Genomic DNA, 17,755 nt, shown 5'->3' with positions numbered 1-17,755 from the left:
AGAGATAATTAATAAATTTTTACAGTATAGATTATTGAATGCGAATCAGAATCCAATGCACCCATATTGCCAATTAAAAAGGCAGATGAAAAAGCTATAGGCTAGTTCAGGATTTGAGGGCCATAAATAAAATCACTGAGGATATACATCCAGTAGTGGCAAACCCTTATACTTTGCTGACTAAATTAAAGAATAGTCAAGTCTGGTTTACCGTACTGGATTTAAAAGATGCCTTCTTCTGCCTAGGCTTAGCCACAGAAAGCCAAAACCTATTCGCCTTTGAATGGGAAAATCCCGATTCAGGCAGAAAGACGCAGCTTACGTGGACATTACTACCTCAAGGATTCAAGAATAGCCCCACTATTTTTGGAAACCAATTAGCAAGGGAACTCGAAACATGGATGCCTCCGGACACTGAAGGTGCTTTGTTACAATATGTACATGATCTCTTAATAGCTACCAAGACTAAAGGGAGTTGTGTTCAATGGACTATAAGTCGTCTTAATTTTCTGGGTTTAAATGGATATCAAGTCTCTTGACAGAAAGTCCAGCTGGCTCAACAAAGTGTGACCTATCTGGGATTTGACATTTCGGAAGGACAACGAGAACTAGGAACTGAACATAAGGAAGTCATTTGCCAGACTCCAGAACCTCAAATGGTAAAGGAGCTACAAACATTTTTATGAGTGACAGGTTGGTGTCGCCTTTGGATTTATAATTATGGACTATTGGTAAAGCCTCTATGTGAATTGATAAAGATTAACCAGTCAAAGTTAGTCTGGACTGGAGAAGCACAAAAAGTCTTTAAACAACTTAAACAAGAATTGATGATTTTGAAATATCAAGCAATATTGGTAGAACAGGACAACGTGGAAATTGTGATAACTAATATTGTGAATCTAGCCTCTTTTCTTAGTGATGCTCCGGCACAGCCTGTGATTCACGATTGTTTAGAAACTATAGAGACTGTGTATTCCAGCTGACCAGACCTTAAGGAGGAGCCCATGGAAGATGCGGAAGACACTTGGTTCACGGATGGGAGCAGTTTTGTTACGCAAAGACAACGTAAAGCTGGATATGCTATAACAACTACTCAGCAGGTAATCGAGTCTAAGCCTTTACCCCCTGGAACATCAGCTCAAAAGGCGGAGATAGTTGCTCTCACGAGAGCATTGGAACTGGCAGCGGGAAAAAGGGTAAATATTTGGACAGATTCTAAATATACATTCGGCGTGGTACGTGCTCATGGAGCAATTTGGAAAGAACATGGATTGCTGACCGCTCAGTGAAAACACAAAGTATGCTGAAGAAATTTTAAAATTGTTAGAGGCTGTAAAACAACCAGAAAAGGTAGCTATCATGCATTGTCAGGGACACCAAAAGGGGAACACCGATTTTGAAATTGGAAATCGATTGGCAGAGGCTAAGCAGGCAGCTGAAATAACTGAGGTGAAGGCATTGTCTTTGATACCAGACGGTAAAATCCAAACTATATCCAAATTATACAAAAGAAGACTTAAAATTAATTGAAGATTTGAAAGGTAAAATGAAACCAGATGGATGAGTATATTTAAAAGATAACCACATAGTAATACCCTCTAGTTTGACATGGCCCATAGTTCTTACAGAACACAATAAAACGCATTGGGGAGCTGGCACACTGCATAAGAGCCTGAGTCAAACATTAGTGGGACGATATGATAAAACAAGTAACTCAACAATGTAGCATTTGCTTACACAATAACCCCAATACCAAGGATAGAATAAAATTTGGAATAATCGGGAAAGGAAATTATTCGGGGAAACAGTGGCAAATTGATTTTTCAGAACTCCCTAGAAAAGGGGGATATCATTATTACTGGTTCTGACTGACACGTTTTCAGGAAGGCCTGAAGCCTTTCCCTGTCGAACAAACAAAGCAAGAGAAGTGGTTAAAGTCTTGTTAAATGAAATAATACCATGCTTTGGGATTCTAGTAGCAATGTCTTCTGATAGAGTTTCACATCTTTGTGCACAAGTGGTAGAACAGATAAGTAAGATTCTAAAGATAGATTGGCAACTGCATACTCCTTATAGACCACAGGCAAGTGGACAGGTAGAAAAAATGAACCATTTAATTAAACAATAAATAGCTAAAATTGGATAAGAAGCTAATTTGTCATGGCCTCAATCCCTCCCTTTAGCATTACTTGGAATTAGAGTTAAACCAAGAATAAAAGGGAATTTGAGTCCCTTCAAAATCTTATATGGAAGGCCATAGCAATTTCTATTTAGTGGAGAGGACCTAACGCAGTTAGGATCAGAATATTTATATGCTTATATAACTGAACTTCAGAAACAATTAAATAAAGTACATACATTTGTTTTAGGGACCAGGGCTAGAGGGTTGGATCAACCAATCCACCCCTTTAAGCTCGGGGATTATATATATATAAAGACTTTTTCAGGACAACCCGTGCAGGAAAAATGGAAGGAAAGTGGATGGGACCATACCAAGTATTACTGACAACACACACCGCCATTAAGATTAAGAAGCAAGCAGCTTGGATCCACAATTCAAGGGTGAAGAAAGTCCCGGCGAGGATATAGACCACCACTCCAATTGGACCAACAAAATTACGGTTTTCCAGATCCTAATGATTGCAGGGGTGCGGTTCTCGGATTCGGGGTGGGCAACTTGGGATGAGAACTTACACCTGACCTTAATACAAACAATTTCTCAAGTAACTAATAAGACGAACTGTTGGGTATGCACCCATCTGCCACAGCATGGGAATAAGGGTGTATCGTTAATCGGGATTCCCTTGCCTGCAAACTTATCTTGGACTAATTTGTGGGAAAACACATCTTGGGGTCAAAAATATGAAGAAGTTTTGGAACTAGAAGTGAGTAGCTTTGTGCTGTTGGAATCTTACTATGTATGTGTACAAAGGTGTAACCCACCTAGGGGTATGGGAAAACAGCATTGTATAAATACGGATACTACTTATGTGGGAAATCAGACATCTTGTAATTGAACAATTGATATTAGTTGGTATAAGTTTAATATTGTCTTTTGTATTACTTGTTTGGAATTGGAAATTGTTACAACGAATGTCCATGTTAGCCTCCTTGACAAATGTGCATGGTAAGGTATTGAGGGGTACATATCATAATGATTGGGAAAGAAAATTTCCGTATTAAGTAAAAGAATTTACTAGATTTTCCAGAAAAGGGGGAGTCTGTACAGTAATAAATACAAGTTGTTGTGTGTATGTAGATCAGAGTGGAAGGATCTCTACCAACCTGAAAGAAATATGGAAGCAGACAAGGGTCCTACATGAGATCAGTAAAGATGATCTTTCGTGGAGTTTTAGTGAAATATGGAATAAGTTAACCTCCTGGTTGCCCAATTTCCAATGGTTGAGACAAGTGTTCATTGCTCTAATCACATTAGTAGTGTTAGGAATATTTGTGTGCATGTTGTTTAGATGCCTGCTTTGTTGTGTTACTGTAAATAATGTATCTGATGCAAAAGAATTTGCATGGGAAAAGAAAAGGGGGGATTGATTAAGGAGGTATTGGGGAGGCACTGGGGAGGCAAGGACAATCCCCAGACATGGACTGTATATCTCGAAACAAGACACTGAAACTCATGATAAGGAAGCGGCAGACGGACAGAGAAACAAACGTAAGGACTATAAATCTCAAAACTGGACATTGGAATTCATTATAAAGATACAACAAACGGAAGAATTAGCAACAACCAGCTCTTGCAATTAAGAAACCTGCCAATTCAGCAGATTCCTGACCAAAGGTGAAAAGTACACTGTGAGGAAGACTCGGGGTCTTCCTCCCAAAGACCCCTGCCCACGTCCCAAAGACCCCTGCCCACAATTCTTGGAAGGCTCTACGCAGGCGCAAGGAGCCAAAAGGCTAATTAGCATGAGAAGCGAGGGAAGGCGGGGATAGGTAATGCATATGTATAGGTGCTTGTAGAATATTGATAGATTGATTGTATAAATTCAAGACTGCTTTCCGCTTTAGGTATGCACGATAGGTGGAGAGATCCCCCGTGCATCCAGCGCTGCAATAAAGAATATACCACTTAAAGGAATTACGGCTTCGATCTTTGAATCATAGGGGATAAGAGAACAAAGGGGTTTCAGAATAACTGCTAACTATTACAACTGTTGCATGGGACACTATGCAAGTGTCTGCCATCCAGCCAAGATGGACAAAGGAGATGGACAAGAGAAAAGCCTGGGAGGAAGACTACGAGCCTTCATTACGAGCGGCCCCCAGAGGGACCACCGGAGACTGATAACGCCTGCACCAGTGGGAGGGTTTGGATTCTGGGAACTAATTAGAATAACCCTGCCTTTTGTAGAAGTAGTAATGAATATGTATTAGCCTAGCAGCATAAAAACCAGCCGCCTGATGTAACTTGTGTGCGTCTTGGTGGAGCAGAGACTCCTGGCGCACCCAGCGCTGCTTGCTTACCTCTATTCAATTAATAAATTGTAAATTTCAATTGCAATCCTATTTGGGACCCAGTCATTTATTACAAGCGGGCGCTCGTCCGGGAGGGCTTTGGTTCCTGATTTCTGGTTTGATCTAGGAGAGGCACCCCCACCATTTGGTGGCTGCTGTTTGAGTCAGGTCGGAACTAATGGCATCTTGAACCTGAATAAAGGTAAGCAACGTTTCTGATTCTTTTTTTCAGCTCCCTTGCCAGCTGCAGCACTATATTTTGCCCATAATTGTGTGTGTGAAGATCCGAACGAAGATGACGGAGTCGTAAGCATTTAAAGCGTATACCGTTCGGTTGGGTGGGGTTCGGTTGCCTGTGTGTGTAAGAGTGTGACTGAGATGGAACTTAGTTCCGAAGCGATTGTGGAGGTCTTCTAACCGCGGTTCCAATCTCCCGCGAGGGACTTGGCCGGTGAAGGACCGAAGGGATTCCTATAGGACTTGTGGGTGTGTGATAGGTCCTCGACCCCCTGCAAGACACTCTTACTGAAATCACGGCGTAAGAAACATTACCACCTCAAAGAGTAAAAACCTCAAAAGAAATGTGACTTGTAACAGGCCAGCAGCTGTGTATTTTCTGTGAAGCACCAGCTAGATTATGAACCTTGAATAGCACAGTTAAAGGGGAAACAGGGGAGGGTCCCGGTCCTCGGCAGAAAAAAAAAGTGTATAAACTGTGTATGGAATTAGTAGGCACCCTCCTGCTTGTGGGACACCCGCCATTGTAATCTCGAATAATAATGCTACTGTACTGAGATCCTCGACTCAGCCTATGCTATTTGCTACAGATAAGACAATGAACAAACATTTATGGTGTATTACCCTAAGTTTTTGGGTTAGGGTTTTTTGCGTCTTAATGTTTTGGGGTTAGGGTTTGGAGCGCCCTAAGTTTTTGGGCTAGGGCTTTGAGCATTCCTAACGTTTTGGGTTGGGTTTGGGTTTTGAGCATCTAAGATTTTGGGTTGGGGGTTTTAGGCATAGGTCTTCAGGGGTTTAGTGTGGTAAATAGTTTGGGTTAGGTCTGTAGGGGTTTCGAGGTTTTTTTGGATGTTAGGGCTTGAGGCTTTTTTTGTAAGGGCGGTGAGGGTTCCAGTGAGTGCTGGTAAATGCAGTTCTCGAGCACTCGGCCTGTGATTGGCCATGCTGGCTGTGCGGGGAATGCTGGTAGGTGTAGTTTTCCGGCACTGGGAGGCCATGTTGTGTGCCCAGAGCATGCCGGGAGATGTAGTTCTCGGGACTATGGACTTCCGGGAGGCCATGTTGCGTACCCACAGTATGCCGGGAAATGTAGTTTTCGGATTCGGGACTTCCGGGAGGCCATGTTGAATGCCCAGAGCATACCGGGAGATGTAGTTCTCGGGAACTAGGGTTAGGGTTAGGGGCTAGGGCTGGGGCTAGAGTTAGGGTTTCGGGTGAGGGTTGGGGTTGGGGGTTATTGTTAGGGTTAGTGGTTTAGGGTTCGGCTTAGAGGGTTATGGTTAGGGATAGGTTAGGGGTAGGTTTAGAGGGTTAGGGTAAGGGTTAGGGGTTAGGGGTTGGGACTGTGGTTAGGCTTAGGGTAAGGGTTAGGGTGAGAGTATTAGGGTTAGGGTTCGGGTTCAGATTAGGGTAAGGGTAAGGGTTAGGGCAAAGGTAAGTGTTAGGGTAAGGCTAAGGGTAAGGCTTAGGGTGAGGATAAGGTTTAGGGAAAGGGTTAGGTTTAGGGTAAGGGTAGGGTAAGGATTAGGGTAAGGGTAAGGATTAGGGTTAGGTTTAGGGTAAGAATAAGGGTAAGCTAATGGTTAGGATAAGGGTAAGGGTTAGGGTAAAGGTTTTCATTTGTTAAAGCTGAAACGCAGTATGCAATCTGGGACGTCACAGCCAGAGCTGCCTATGGCAAGGTGAGAGAGGAAAAGATGGAGCAGATGTTCTACTCCTAGTTTTTTCTTTATACGTAAATAAAAGTTTGAGCTAATTCCAGTTGGAAGAGTTCCAATTACTTGCTTGGTCATAATGTCTTTTAATATTGAAAGCTGCAGCAAAAGCATGGGGATTTTTGCTTCTAGAAACACCCTAGTTCTCTTGTCTGCACTATGCATGCTTTTGAGCTAAAACTGATTAAAAAATAAAAATCACACACGCACACACAAAAAAAAAAAAACACACACCACAGCTGCTGCTGCTCTCTTCCTACTTCCTTGTGCTTTGCCCCTACCCTTCCCAGGTGATTGGGTTTGGGTGCTAGTCGGGGCCAAATGGTATGTGAGTCCCAGGCATCCCCTCAGAGAGCTCATTCTGCTTGGGCTGCTCTTTGGGGTGTTTGTTTTTCCTTTGGTCAGTTGCAGGCTTCTTCAGGTGGATGAGAGTTTATGGACTGATGCGTTTCCAAGTAGCGAGGGGTACGCACATCTTTTTGAGGTAACAGCTAGTAGGATCTGTTAGAATAAACTAATGTAGTATTGATGCCTTTATTGCATGCAGTTCTTTATCAGGTGAGTAACTGTTGCGAGTAACTGAAGTCAATGTTACTTGGTGTGTTTGCTATGCAGTGCCTGTGCGGACTATTGCACGAGACACAGCTTTCTGACATCTGGCCCAGCAACTACTAAATAAGGGGAGGGGAGAAGCTGAAGAACGACCAAAGGACAAAGCCTGGGAGGAAGACTACGAGCCTTCAGTACGAGCGGCCCCCAGAGGGACCACCGGAGACTGATAACGCCTGCACCAGTGGGAGGGTTTGGATTCTGGGAACTAATTAGAATAACCCTGCCTTTTGTAGAAGTAGTAATGAATATGTATTAGCCTAGCAGCATAAAAACCAGCCGCCTGATGTAACTTGTGTGCGTCTTGGTGGAGCAGAGACTCCTGGCGCACCCAGCGCTGCTTGCTTACCTCTATTCCTTTAATAAATCATAAACATTAATTGTAAGCCTATTTGGGACTCGGTCATTTATTACAAGTGGGACCTCCCGATGGGTGGAAGCTGTCGGGATAGCTCGGGATGCTGAGGCGTGGTGCTGCAAGGAGGTTGGTGGTCGGTGGCGCCCTGGGGCAGGCCGAATTGGGAGGGGGCGAGGCGGCGGGTGGTCGGTGGCTTCTGTGGAAAAGGCGCTTGTATGGGGGGGCTGCGCATTCAGAGGAACCTTGACAGGCTGCAGATAGGGGCAGGCAGGAACCTTTTGAAGTTCAGGAGAGGGAAATGCCAAGCCCTACCCCTAGGGAGAAACACCTCTGTTTACCAGCACTGGCTAGCTCGATACTGAATAAGCATTTCTTCATGGAAGGGGTGCTTTGCTATTAGAACAGGCTGCCCGGGGAAGTGGTAAGAGACCGGATCCTTGAAAGTATTGAAGAGACATGTGGACATAGCCCGGGAGTCCGGCCTCCGGCAGGGCGGGAGCTGGCTCTTCCGAGCCCCTGTGCTCCGGTCTTGTGCGACGCGTTTGCAAGCAGCACCGGGTGCCGGGTCCGACATCGGACGGTTCGGGGACGGCAATTCCGGGGCCGTCGGCTAGCGGGGGCCGGCTATGTCGTGTCCCGGGGATCCGACTTCAGGGGGCGTGGGGGCCGGCCGTGCAGTGAAGCGGGGGGCTGGCGTCCGCCGGCTTCCCAGAGAGCGGGCTTTCGGTGCCGTGCGGTTCGGTGGCCGGCCGTCCCGAAACCCTGGGCACCGGTCTTGTGCTAGACTCAGCGGGCTCCGGGGCCGAACTCGGCTTCTCGGGGCCAGCGGTCGCGGTGTCCAGGTGTCCCGCCTCGGGCAGCGCGGGGCCGGCTGTCCCTAGCAGCTGGGTTCCCAAGAGCTTCTGGGCTCCCAAGCGTCGCCCAAGACCGGATCCCAGAGAATCGGGACGGCCGGCCACACCGCTGCGACTAGCACAAGCGTCTCCCGACAACGGAGCCCAGGAGCTTGCGAGGGTCAGATTCCGCGCCCCGGGATAGAGAAACGGGGAGCGCGGGTCGGCCGGCCGCAGCTTCGCACGGGACCGAACCCCCTGTCTCCGGCACGGCCAGACCCCTAGCCGGCAGACAGCAGCCTCCCGCTTCACGGCACAGTCGGCCCCCAACCCGCCCGAGTTCTGATCGCCGGGACACGGGACAGCCGGCCGCGCCGCCCGAGGCCGGACACCTGGAGCCCGGGACCGCCGTCCCTGACAAAGCCAAAGTCGGACCCGGACCCCGCTGCGGCTAGCACACGCGTCGCCCAGGACCGCAGCCTAGGACCTCGGGACGGTCGCATCCCGCGCCTCCGGCAGGAGCTACCCGGGAGGGCAGGACGGCCTGCCGCAGCTCCGCAAGAGACCGAACCTGCTGGATTCCGGGACGGCCAGAGCCCGAGCCGGTGGGCAGCAGCCTCCCGCTTCACGGCTCGGCAGGCACCCACGTCGCCCGACTTCGGACCCACGGGACAGCCGGCACCCGCGCCGCCGGAGGCCGGACACACGGGCCTCGGGATCGCCGTCCCCGAACCGCACGAAGTCACACACGGTCTCCGGTGCGTCCAGCACACGCATCGCAAAGACCGGAGCCCAGATTATAGGATCAGCCAGCCCCGCGCCGCCCGAGGTCGGACCGGGAACCCGGTGCGCTTGGCACATGCGTCGCCCAAGAACGGCACCCAGGGCTGCGGGATGGCCGTGCGTCACGCAGCCCGAGTTCGGACCCCCGGAACACAGGACAACTGGCACCCGCGCCACCGGAGGACAGAATCCCGTGCCCCGGGATTGTGTTGTATTTTCTCCCCCTCCCTCTTTGAGGAGAGGGGGAGTGAGGGAGCTCGGCTGCCCACCTGAGTAAAACCACCACTGTCCTTTTTGGCGCCCAACGTGGGGCTCGAGGGTTGAGATAACAGTAGTATTGATTGAAGTATTTACAACTAACATATTGGTTGTCATAATGCTCGGTTTTCTGGTAATACTTTTCTCTGTGGATATGTTGTATGTAGCCCACTCTCTGTTTTCTTTTTTCCTTTACATCCGATCGGAGAAAATGTTGAAGTCTGTGCTTGTTTTTTTAACATGTTGTGCTGTAACATACTGGCCTTCAGTTTGGTTTGGTATTCAAGCCCGGCATTGTTATCCTCCTGGTCTCCTGGAGATTATCTTATTGACAATATTAAGAATTACAGTGCCTTCTTTTTTGCCCCCAGCAGTCAATCAGTGAATAATGTCGGGTGTGGTGTCTTCTACTTTTCTCCCTGTGGGCTAATTACAGCAGCCTTTCAGTATCTTGGATACCCCTGGTGAGATATTATCCTCCTCTTACTAGGAGTAGTGTTTGTCTTCTTCCCCAAGGCAAAGCAGTTTATTAAGAATATTATCCAAGGACCTGTCCCCAGACAAAGTTGTGGGTGGCAAGGTGTGTGGGGGGATTTGGGCAGGTACCTATCACGGTTTTCTCCTCCAATGGTTCTAAATTTCACCCCTGAACAAGTACAAAATCCAAGAAAGTTGGTAGAATGTTTGAAAGATGTATGCCCTGACCCTGGCAATACTAGAGAACTCCACCAGCTGGCTGCACTCTGCTGGGGTCTGGCTTACGCCTATCAGATGTCAATTAACATTGCCCAGCACCCTCAAGGGGATAGGGAGGTTCTTGAATTTGATGATGAGACAGCACACACTGTGATCACCCCAGAGGACCGACCATCTTTGGTATCAGTCGCCCCCGTAGTAAAGACAAAACAGTGGAAACGGAGATCAGGTCGTTTAGTAAGGGAAGGAGCGCCTCCTATGGATGAGGGAGAAGAGGAAAAGGCAAGCGGCTCTAAAGCAGCGTTATCACGGCAACATCACGAAGAAGAGACTGAAATCATAGATGAATCAGAAACTACTCGGTCTCTATCCTTGAGTGAGCTGCGAGAAATACGAAAAGCCTTCAGTCGCCGTCCAGGTGAGCACATCCTCACTTGGCTGCTTCGACGCTGGGATAGTGGGGCCAATACCCAACAGCTAGAAGGCAACGAAGCCAAGCAGCTGGGATCCCACAAGCCTCTGGGAAGATTGAGAGGTACAATGGACTGTTAAAAACTATGCTGCGAGCATTGGGTGCTGCGACATGGAAACATTAGGATATAAACCTACCAGAGGCCACTTGGTTAGTTAACAACAGGGGGTCTGAAAGCCATGCTGGTCCTGCTTAAACAAAACCCCTACACACTGTGGGAGAAGCTGAAGTCATTGTAGTGCATGTGGGGAAGTGGATGGGGAAGGCGGTGTGGGTTGCCCCTGCCATGGGAAAAGGCAAACCCACTCGTGGGATTGTCTTTGCCCAAGGTCCAGGGTATACCTAGTGGGTGATGCAGAAAGATGGGGATATCAAGTGTGTGCCTCAAGGAGATTTAACACTGGGAGAAAATTAATCTGTCATCCAAGTTATGTGTTGTAGGAGGACACTGCAGAACCAATGAAAGGTCAACTTTGCAAGGAACCAGGCAAGTGCAACAGTGATGTGAGCTAAGCTGGTGCTGGTGTCAAGAAAACCAACTTCGCCTGCCCTGAGTGACCACTTTGACAGATGATGGTGAAACCATCAACAGTTTTTATAAGCATTTTGGGAAAAGACCTATAGAATAAAGAGAAGTACAGACATAAAAATGCTTCAATGGAAAGAAAACTATGGTGATGAGACCATCTATATACTAAACTGTAATTGATTGTGACACAAATGTTATGGAATAAGGGGTGGAAGTTGTGTTGCGTCTGTCTGAGCTGGAGTCACCGTTTCCCTGCAGCAGCCCGCACAGTGCTGTACTCTGCACTCGTAGCTGGAACAACACTGAAATCACTCCAGTGTTGTGCCTATTGCTGCATAGTGCTGGCACAGCATCAGGACTCTTTCCAAGTCCCTAAGAGCCAGGCACGGGTGCCGGCTGTCCCGTGTTCCGGGGGTCCGAACTCGGGCTGCGTGACGCACGGCCATCCCGCAGCCCTGGGTGCCGTTCTTGGGCGACGCATGTGCCAAGCGCACCGGGTTCCCGGTCCTTCCTCGGGCGGCGCGGGGCTGGCTGATCCTATAATCTGGGCTCCGGTCTTTGCGATGCGTGTGCTGGACGCACCGGAGACCGTGTGTGACTTCGTGCGGTTCGGGGACGGCGATCCCGAGGCCCGTGTGTCCGGCCTCCGGCGGCGCGGGTGCCGGCTGTCCCGTGGGTCCGAAGTCGGGCGACGTGGGTGCCTGCCGAGCCGTGAAGCGGGAGGCTGCTGCCCACCGGCTCGGGCTCTGGCCGTCCCGGAATCCAGCAGGTTCGGTCTCTTGCGGAGCTGCGGCAGGCCGTCCTGCCCTCCCGGGTAGCTCCTGCCGGAGGCGCGGGATGCGACCGTCCCGAGGTCCTAGGCTGCGGTCCTGGGCGACGCGTGTGCTAGCCGCAGCGGGGTCCGGGTCCGACTTTGGCTTTGTCAGGGACGGCGGTCCCGGGCTCCAGGTGTCCGGCCTCGGGCGGCGCGGCCGGCTGTCCCGTGTCCCGGCGATCAGAACTCGGGCGGGTTGGGGGCCAACTGTGCCGTGAAGCGGGAGGCTGCTGTCTGCCGGCTAGGGGTCTGGCCGTGCCGGAGACAGGGGGTTCGGTCCCGTGCGAAGCTGCGGCCGGCCGACCCGCGCTCCCCGTTTCTCTATCCCGGGGCGCGGAATCTGACCCTCGCAAGCTCCTGGGCTCCGTTGTCGGGAGACGCTTGTGCTAGTCGCAGCGGTGTGGCCGGCCGTCCCGATTCTCTGGGATCCGGTCTTGGGCGACGCTTGGGAGCCCAGAAGCTCTTGGGAACCCAGCTGCTAGGGACAGCCGGCCCCGCGCTGCCCGAGGCGGGACACCTGGACACCGCGACCGCCGGCCCCGAGAAGCCGAGTTCGGCCCCGGAGCCCGCTGAGTCTAGCACAAGACCGGTGCCCAGGGTTTCGGGACGGCCGGCCACCGAACCGCACGGCACCGAAAGCCCGCTCTCTGGGAAGCCGGCGGACGCCAGCCCCCCGCTTCACTGCACGGCCGGCCCCCACGCCCCCTGAAGTCGGATCCCCGGGACACGACATAGCCGGCCCCCGCTAGCCGACGGCCCCGGAATTGCCGTCCCCGAACCGTCCGATGTCGGACCCGGCACCCGGTGCTGCTTGCAAACGCGTCGCACAAGACCGGAGCACAGGGGCTCGGAAGAGCCAGCTCCCGCCCTGCCGGAGGCCGGACTCCCGGGCTATGTCCACATGTCTCTTCAATACTTTCAAGGATCCGGTCTCTTACCACTTCCCCGGGCAGCCTGTTCTAATAGCAAAGCACCCCTTCCATGAAGAAATGCTTATTCAGTATCGAGCTAGCCAGTGCTGGTAAACAGAGGTGTTTCTCCCTAGGGGTAGGGCTTGGCATTTCCCTCTCCTGAACTTCAAAAGGTTCCTGCCTGCCCCTATCTGCAGCCTGTCAAGGTTCCTCTGAATGCGCAGCCCCCCCATACAAGCGCCTTTTCCACAGAAGCCACCGACCACCCGCCGCCTCGCCCCCTCCCAATTCGGCCTGCCCCAGGGCGCCACCGACCACCAACCTCCTTGCAGCACCACGCCTCAGCATCCCGAGCTATCCCGACAGCTTCCACCCATCGGGAGGTCCCACTTGTAATAAATGACCGAGTCCCAAATAGGCTTACAATTAATGTTTATGATTTATTAAAGGAATAGAGGTAAGCAAGCAGCGCTGGGTGCGCCAGGAGTCTCTGCTCCACCAAGACGCACACAAGTTACATCAGGCGGCTGGTTTTTATGCTGCTAGGCTAATACATATTCATTACTACTTCTACAAAAGGCAGGGTTATTCTAATTAGTTCCCAGAATCCAAACCCTCCCACTGGTGCAGGCGTTATCAGTCTCCGGTGGTCCCTCTGGGGGCCGCTCGTACTGAAGGCTCGTAGTCTTCCTCCCAGGCTTTGTCCTTTGGTCGTTCTTCAGCTTCTCCCCTCCCCTTATTTAGTAGTTGCTGGGCCAGATGTCAGAAAGCTGTGTCTCGTGCAATAGTCCGCACAGGCACTGCATAGCAAACACACCAAGTAACATTGACTTCAGTTACTCGCAACAGTTACTCACCTGATAAAGAACTGCATGCAATAAAGGCATCAATACTACATTAGTTTATTCTAACAGATCCTACTAGCTGTTACCTCAAAAAGATGTGCGTACCCCTCGCTACTTGGAAACGCATCAGTCCATAAACTCTCATCCACCTGAAGAAGCCTGCAACTGACCAAAGGAAAAACAAACACCCCAAAGAGCAGCCCAAGCAGAATGAGCTCTCTGAGGGGATGCCTGGGACTCACATACCATTTGGCCCCGACTAGCACCCAAACCCAATCACCTGGGAAGGGTAGGGGCAAAGCACAAGGAAGTAGGAAGAGAGCAGCAGCAGCTGTGGTGTGTGTTTTTTTTTTTTTGTGTGTGCGTGTGTGATTTTTATTTTTTAATCAGTTTTAGCTCAAAAGCATGCATAGTGCAGACAAGAGAACTAGGGTGTTTCTAGAAGCAAAAATCCCCATGCTTTTGCTGCAGCTTTCAATATTAAAAGACATTATGACCAAGCAAGTAATTGGAACTCTTCCAACTGGAATTAGCTCAAACTTTTATTTACGTATAAAGAAAAAACTAGGAGTAGAACATCTGCTCCATCTTTTCCTCTCTCACCTTGCCATAGGCAGCTCTGGCTGTGACGTCCCAGATTGCATACTGCGTTTCAGCTTTAACAAATGAAAACCTTTACCCTAACCCTTACCCTTATCCTAACCATTAGCTTACCCTTATTCTTACCCTAAACCTAACCCTAATCCTTACCCTTACCCTAATCCTTACCCTACCCTTACCCTAAACCTAACCCTTTCCCTAAACCTTATCCTCACCCTAAGCCTTACCCTTAGCCTAACCACAGTCCCAACCCCTAACCCTTACCCTAACCCTCTAAACCTACCCCTAACCTATCCCTAACCATAACCCTCTAAGCCGAACCCTAAACCACTAACCCTAACAATAACCCCCAACCCCAACCCTCACCCGAAACCCTAACTCTAGCCCCAGCCCTAGCCCCTAACCCTAACCCTAGTTCCCGAGAACTACATCTCCCGGTATGCTCTGGGCATTCAACATGGCCTCCCGGAAGTCCCGAATCCGAAAACTACATTTCCCGGCATACTGTGGGTACGCAACATGGCCTCCCGGAAGTCCGGAGTCCCGAGAACTACATCTCCCGGCATGCTCTGGGCACACAACATGGCCTCCCAGTGCCGGAAAACTACACCTACCAGCATTCCCCGCACAGCCAGCATGGCCAATCACAGGCCGAGTGCTCGAGAACTGCATTTACCAGCACTCACTGGAACCCTCACCGCCCTTACAAAAAAAGCCTCAAGCCCTAACATCCAAAAAAACCTCGAAACCCCTACAGACCTAACCCAAACTATTTACCACACTAAACCCCTGAAGACCTATGCCTAAAACCCCCAACCCAAAATCTTAGGATGCTCAAAACCCAAACCCAACCCAAAACGTTAGGAATGCTCAAAGCCCTAGCCCAAAAACTTAGGGCGCTCCAAACCCTAACCCCAAAACATTAAGACGCAAAAAACCCTAAACCAAAAACTTAGGGTAATACACCATAAATGTTTGCTCATTGTCTTTTGTATTATAAAAACAAGGAGTTCTGTTTGAGGAGCGGGAGTTGCGAAAGCTCCCTGCTGAAGTAAGGAGCTGCATAATGCTTACCTAGACACTATGAAAATTCTTTTGCTTAATTTTCTTTAAACCGTTGGGTTTCGTTGGGTTTTCCGTGGTCATCATGGTGGAAAAGTGTAAATTGTGGGTTTTGGAGAACATCAGGTAGGTTTAGGGGGACTTTTGGTGTGGATCTATGGCTTTTGGGGTTTTCTTTCGTTTTTAGGGTTTATCCCGTTCTTGTTTTGGGTGTTTTTGACTTCTTTTGGGGTCTCCGTTGGGTTTCGTTGGGTTTTCCATGGTCATCATGTTGGAAAATTGTAAATTGTGGGTTTTGGAGATCATCAGGTAGGTTTAGGGTGGTTTTGGGGTGGATCTATGATTTTGAAGGATTTTCTTCCAATTTTGGGGGTGATCCCTTTTTTTTTTTTTTTTTTTTTTTTTTTTTTTTGACGTGTTTTGTGGTCTCCGTTGGGTTTCGTTGGGTTTTCCATGGTCATCCTGGTGAAAAAGTGTAAATTGTGGTTTTTGGAGAACTTCAGGTAGGTTTAGGGGGACTTTTGGTGTGGATCTATGGCTTTTGGGGTTTTCTTTCGTTGTTGGGGTTGAACCAGTTCTTTTTTGGGGTGTTTTTGACGTTTTTGGGGTCTCCGTTGGGTTTTGTTGGGTTCTCGTTGGTCGTTAAGCTAAATGGGAGTGGATTGTGGGTTTTGAAGAAGATCAGGTGAGTTTAGGGTGATTTGGGAGGGAAATGCATAGTTTTGTTTTTTTTTTCTTCTGATCCAGTTCTTTTTTGGGGTGTTTTTGACGTGTTTTGGGGTTTCCGTTGCGTTTTGTTGAGTTCCTAATGGGTTTTATGGTGGGTGGGAGTGGATTTTGGGATTTGGAGAAGATCAGGTAGGTTTAAGGGTTTTCTTGGGGTTAAATCACGTATTTTCTTCTGATCCGGTTTGCTTTTGGGGTGTTTTTGAGGTGTTTTGGGGTTTCTGTTGCGTTTTGTTGAGTTCCTAATGGGTTTTATGGTGGTTGGGAATGGACTTTGGGATTTGGAGAAGATCAGGTAGGTTTAGGGTGGTTTTGGGATTGGATCCATGCTTTTTGGGTATTTTCTTCCAGTTTTGGGGGTTATCCCGTTCTTTTTTTGGGGTGTTTTTGACATGTTTTGATGTCTCTGTTGGGTTTTGTTGGGTTTTCTGTTGGCATCTTGGTGGAAAAGGGTAAATTGTGGGTTTTGGAGAACTTCAGGTAGGTTTAGGGGGACTTTTGGGGTGGATTCATGGTATTTGGGGTTTTCTTCTGTTTTTTTGGGGTGATCCTGTTCTTTTTTGGGGTGTTTTTGACGTGTTTTGGGGTTGTCCGTTGGGTTTTGTTGGGTTCTCGTTGGTCATCATTGTGAAAAAGGGTAAATTGTGGGTTTTGGAGAACATCAGGTAGGTTTAGGCTGGTTTTGGGATTGGATCTGTGCTTTTTGGGGATTTTCTTCCAGTTTATGGGTGATCCCTTTCTTTTTTGGGGTGTTTTTGACGTGTTTTGGTGTCTCCTTTTGGGTTTTGTTGGGTTCTTGTTTTTCATCATGTTGGAAAAGTTTAACTTGCGTGTTTTGGAGAACATCAGGTAGGTTTAGTGTCGTTTTGGGGTGGATCTATGTTTTTTGGGGATTTTCTTCCAGTTTTGGGGGTGATTCCGTTCTTGTTTGGGGTGTTTTTGACTTGTTTTGGGGTCTCCGTTGGGTTTTAGTTGGATTCTCGTTGGTCCTTAAGGGAAATGGGAGTGGATTGTGGGTTTTGAAGAAGATCAGGTGAGTTTAGGGTGGTTTTGCGGGGAAATTCATAGTTTTTGGTGTTTTTTCTTCTGATTCAGTTCTTTTTTGGGGTGTTTTTGACGTGTTTTGGGGTCTCCGTTGGTTTTTGTTGGGTTCTTGTTGTTCATCATGGTGAAAACGGGTAAATTGTGGGTATTAGAGAACATCAGGTAGGTTTAGGGGGACTTTTGGGGTGGATCAACGGCTTTTAGGGTTTTCTTTCGGTTTTGGGGGTGATCCCGCTTTTTTTTTTTGTGGTGTTTTTGACGTGTTTTGGGGTTTCCGTTGCGTTTTGTTGATTTCCTAATGTGTTTTAAGTTTGTTGGGAGTGGACTTTGGGATTTGGAGAACATCAGGTAGGTTTAGAGTGGTTTTGGGATTGGATCCGTGCTTTTTGGGGTTTTCTTTGGTTTTGGGGGTGATCCTGTTCTTGTTTGGGGTGTTTTGGACGTGTTTTGGGTTCTCCGTTGGGTTTCGTTGGGTTTTCCGTGGTCATCATGGTGGAAAAGTGTAAATTGTGGGTTTTGGAGAACATCAGGTAGGTTTATGAGGACTTTTGGGGCAGATTCATGGTTTTTAGGGTTTTCTTCTGTTTTTTCTAGTGATCCAGTGTGTTTTCGGCGTGTTTTTGACGTGTTTTGTGGTCTCCGTTGGGTTTCGTTGGGTTTTCCGTTGTCATCATGGCGGAAAAGTGTAAATTGTGGGTTTTGGAGAACATCAGGTAGATTTAGGGTGTTTTTGGGGTGGATCTATGGTTTTGGGGGATTTTGTTCCAGTTTTGGCGTGATCGAATTCATT

The 17,755-nt window shown here is 48.8% G+C and overlaps 3 long non-coding RNA genes across 4 annotated transcripts in view; 2 read left to right on the top strand and 1 right to left on the bottom strand.

The window, feature by feature from the left end:
- Positions 1-15,213, bottom strand: part of LOC311441528 — a 206,213-nt gene extending 191,000 nt beyond the window's left edge. The window contains exon 1 of the long non-coding RNA XR_014696017.1: positions 15,086-15,213. This is a non-coding gene — a long non-coding RNA (uncharacterized lncRNA). The remainder of the gene's footprint in view (positions 1-15,085) is intronic.
- LOC311441530 overlaps positions 1-17,755 on the top strand; it is a 229,641-nt gene that overhangs the window by 118,742 nt on the left and 93,144 nt on the right. The window lies entirely within an intron of this gene.
- On the top strand, positions 6,187-7,425 carry LOC311441239. 2 transcript variants are annotated; one of them, XR_014695855.1, is made up of 2 exons: positions 6,187-6,392; positions 7,041-7,425. It is a non-coding gene; the product is annotated as an uncharacterized lncRNA (long non-coding RNA). The 2 variants fall into 2 exon arrangements; XR_014695856.1 differs by lacking the exon at positions 6,187-6,392 and adding an exon at positions 6,835-6,909.

The sequence above is a fragment of the Aythya ferina genome (genome assembly GCF_964211825.1).
Source record: "Aythya ferina genome assembly, chromosome: 9".
NCBI classification, from domain to species: domain Eukaryota; kingdom Metazoa; phylum Chordata; class Aves; order Anseriformes; family Anatidae; genus Aythya; species Aythya ferina.
The sequence above is the reverse complement of the archived record's forward strand: the minus strand, read 5'-3'. Positions and strand labels throughout refer to the sequence as shown.